Source organism: Pimephales promelas (assembly GCF_988280905.1).
Source record: "Pimephales promelas chromosome 3 unlocalized genomic scaffold, fPimPro1.hap1.1 SUPER_3_unloc_1, whole genome shotgun sequence".
Taxonomy (NCBI): domain Eukaryota; kingdom Metazoa; phylum Chordata; class Actinopteri; order Cypriniformes; family Leuciscidae; genus Pimephales; species Pimephales promelas.
In genome coordinates this window covers 585,001-587,500 of record NW_028297295.1, presented here as the reverse complement: position 1 = coordinate 587,500, position 2,500 = coordinate 585,001, and the positions used below count along the sequence as shown (strand labels likewise).

Below are 2,500 nucleotides of genomic sequence, written 5' to 3'. Positions count from 1 at the left end.
CCAATTTTGGCAGCAGATTTTGCTTACGGCCATACCACCTTGAGAACGCCCGAACTCGTCTGATCTCGGAAGCTAAGCAGGGTCGGGCCTGGTTAGTACTTGGATGGGAGACCGCCTGGGAATACCAGGTGCTGTAAGCTTTATTGTTGGATGGGAGACCTAGTAAGCTTTATATGGTTTACTACCCTAATGTTCTAACCATTCAAATAGCCCAATTTTGGCAGCAGATTTTGCTTACGGCCATACCACCTTGAGAACGCCCGAACTCGTCTGATCTCGGAAGCTAAGCAGGGTCGGGCCTGGTTAGTACTTGGATGGGAGACCGCCTGGGAATACCAGGTGCTGTAAGCTTTATTGTTTAAAAAAAAAAAAAAAAAAATAAGAGTCAATGAAATGGTTCAAAAATCCTAAATTGTCTTTTTTCCCCCTCAAAATGCCTGAAATCGTCTCTGAGTTTCTTCAGAAAGCCTGAAAGAGTCTCTTTTTTTTTTCTTCAAATAGCCCAATTTTGGCAGCAGATTTCGCTTACGGCCATACCACCTTGAGAACGCCCGAACTCGTCTGATCTCGGAAGCTAAGCAGGGTCGGGCCTGGTTAGTACTTGGATGGGAGACCGCCTGGGAATACCAGGTGCTGTAAGCTTTATTGTTGGATGGGAGACCTAGTAAGCTTTATATGGTTTACTACCCTAATGTTCTAACCATTCAAATAGCCCAATTTTGGCAGCAGATTTTGCTTACGGCCATACCACCTTGAGAACGCCCGAACTCGTCTGATCTCGGAAGCTAAGCAGGGTCGGGCCTGGTTAGTACTTGGATGGGAGACCGCCTGGGAATACCAGGTGCTGTAAGCTTTATTGTTGGATGGGAGACCTAGTAAGCTTTATATGGTTTACTACCCTAATGTTCTAACCATTCAAAAAGCCCAATTTTGGCAGCAGATTTTGCTTACGGCCATACCACCTTGAGAACGCCCGAACTCGTCTGATCTCGGAAGCTAAGCAGGGTCGGGCCTGGTTAGTACTTGGATGGGAGACCGCCTGGGAATACCAGGTGCTGTAAGCTTTATTGTTGGATGGGAGACCTAGTAAGCTTTATATGGTTTACTACCCTAATGTTCTAACCATTCAAAAAGCCCAATTTTGGCAGCAGATTTCGCTTACGGCCATACCACCTTGAGAACGCCCGAACTCGTCTGATCTCGGAAGCTAAGCAGGGTCGGGCCTGGTTAGTACTTGGATGGGAGACCGCCTGGGAATACCAGGTGCTGTAAGCTTTATTGTTGGATGGGAGACCTAGTAAGCTTTATATGGTTTACTACCCTAATGTTCTAACCATTCAAATAGCCCAATTTTGGCAGCAGATTTCGCTTACGGCCATACCACCTTGAGAACGCCCGAACTCGTCTGATCTCGGAAGCTAAGCAGGGTCGGGCCTGGTTAGTACTTGGATGGGAGACCGCCTGGGAATACCAGGTGCTGTAAGCTTTATTGTTGGATGGGAGACCTAGTAAGCTTTATATGGTTTACTACCCTAATGTTCTAACCATTCAAATAGCCCAATTTTGGCAGCAGATTTTGCTTACGGCCATACCACCTTGAGAACGCCCGAACTCGTCTGATCTCGGAAGCTAAGCAGGGTCGGGCCTGGTTAGTACTTGGATGGGAGACCGCCTGGGAATACCAGGTGCTGTAAGCTTTATTGTTGGATGGGAGACCTAGTAAGCTTTATATGGTTTACTACCCTAATGTTCTAACCATTCAAAAAGCCCAATTTTGGCAGCAGATTTTGCTTACGGCCATACCACCTTGAGAACGCCCGAACTCGTCTGATCTCGGAAGCTAAGCAGGGTCGGGCCTGGTTAGTACTTGGATGGGAGACCGCCTGGGAATACCAGGTGCTGTAAGCTTTATTGTTGGATGGGAGACCTAGTAAGCTTTATATGGTTTACTACCCTAATGTTCTAACCATTCAAAAAGCCCAATTTTGGCAGCAGATTTCGCTTACGGCCATACCACCTTGAGAACGCCCGAACTCGTCTGATCTCGGAAGCTAAGCAGGGTCGGGCCTGGTTAGTACTTGGATGGGAGACCGCCTGGGAATACCAGGTGCTGTAAGCTTTATTGTTGGATGGGAGACCTAGTAAGCTTTATATGGTTTACTACCCTAATGTTCTAACCATTCAAATAGCCCAATTTTGGCAGCAGATTTCGCTTACGGCCATACCACCTTGAGAACGCCCGAACTCGTCTGATCTCGAAAGCTAAGCAGGGTCGGGCCTGGTTAGTACTTGGATGGGAGACCGCCTGGGAATACCAGGTGCTGTAAGCTTTATTGTTGGATGGGAGACCTAGTAAGCTTTATATGGTTTACTACCCTAATGTTCTAACCATTCAAATAGCCCAATTTTGGCAGCAGATTTTGCTTACGGCCATACCACCTTGAGAACGCCCGAACTCGTCTGATCTCGGAAGCAAAGCAGGGTCGGGCCTGGTTAGTAC

The 2,500-nt window shown here is 47.4% G+C and overlaps 12 non-coding genes across 12 annotated transcripts in view; all 12 read left to right on the top strand.

The window, feature by feature from the left end:
* The first annotated feature begins 21 nt into the window (after positions 1-21).
* LOC148964465 (5S ribosomal RNA) lies at positions 22-140 on the top strand. The gene has a single exon (XR_016152713.1). It is a non-coding gene; the product is annotated as a 5S ribosomal RNA (ribosomal RNA).
* Positions 141-232: 92 nt separating this feature from the next.
* Positions 233-351, top strand: LOC148964464 (5S ribosomal RNA). The gene has a single exon (XR_016152712.1). It is a non-coding gene; the product is annotated as a 5S ribosomal RNA (ribosomal RNA).
* Positions 352-523: 172 nt separating this feature from the next.
* On the top strand, positions 524-642 carry LOC148964463 (5S ribosomal RNA). Its single transcript, XR_016152710.1, has one exon. It is a non-coding gene; the product is annotated as a 5S ribosomal RNA (ribosomal RNA).
* Positions 643-734: 92 nt separating this feature from the next.
* Positions 735-853, top strand: LOC148964462 (5S ribosomal RNA). Its single transcript, XR_016152709.1, has one exon. It is a non-coding gene; the product is annotated as a 5S ribosomal RNA (ribosomal RNA).
* Positions 854-945: 92 nt separating this feature from the next.
* On the top strand, positions 946-1,064 carry LOC148964461 (5S ribosomal RNA). The gene has a single exon (XR_016152708.1). It is a non-coding gene; the product is annotated as a 5S ribosomal RNA (ribosomal RNA).
* Positions 1,065-1,156: 92 nt separating this feature from the next.
* Positions 1,157-1,275, top strand: LOC148964460 (5S ribosomal RNA). The gene has a single exon (XR_016152707.1). It is a non-coding gene; the product is annotated as a 5S ribosomal RNA (ribosomal RNA).
* Positions 1,276-1,367: 92 nt separating this feature from the next.
* On the top strand, positions 1,368-1,486 carry LOC148964459 (5S ribosomal RNA). Its single transcript, XR_016152706.1, has one exon. It is a non-coding gene; the product is annotated as a 5S ribosomal RNA (ribosomal RNA).
* Positions 1,487-1,578: 92 nt separating this feature from the next.
* On the top strand, positions 1,579-1,697 carry LOC148964458 (5S ribosomal RNA). The gene has a single exon (XR_016152705.1). It is a non-coding gene; the product is annotated as a 5S ribosomal RNA (ribosomal RNA).
* A 92-nt stretch (positions 1,698-1,789) lies between these two features.
* On the top strand, positions 1,790-1,908 carry LOC148964457 (5S ribosomal RNA). Its single transcript, XR_016152704.1, has one exon. It is a non-coding gene; the product is annotated as a 5S ribosomal RNA (ribosomal RNA).
* Positions 1,909-2,000: 92 nt separating this feature from the next.
* LOC148964456 (5S ribosomal RNA) lies at positions 2,001-2,119 on the top strand. The gene has a single exon (XR_016152703.1). It is a non-coding gene; the product is annotated as a 5S ribosomal RNA (ribosomal RNA).
* Positions 2,120-2,211: 92 nt separating this feature from the next.
* LOC148964455 (5S ribosomal RNA) lies at positions 2,212-2,330 on the top strand. The gene has a single exon (XR_016153372.1). It is a non-coding gene; the product is annotated as a 5S ribosomal RNA (ribosomal RNA).
* Positions 2,331-2,422: 92 nt separating this feature from the next.
* The window catches only part of LOC148964454 (5S ribosomal RNA), a 119-nt gene continuing 41 nt past the window's right edge, over positions 2,423-2,500 (top strand). Inside the window, exon 1 of the ribosomal RNA XR_016153298.1 lies at positions 2,423-2,500. This exon is cut by the window's right edge and continues 41 nt beyond it. This is a non-coding gene — a ribosomal RNA (5S ribosomal RNA).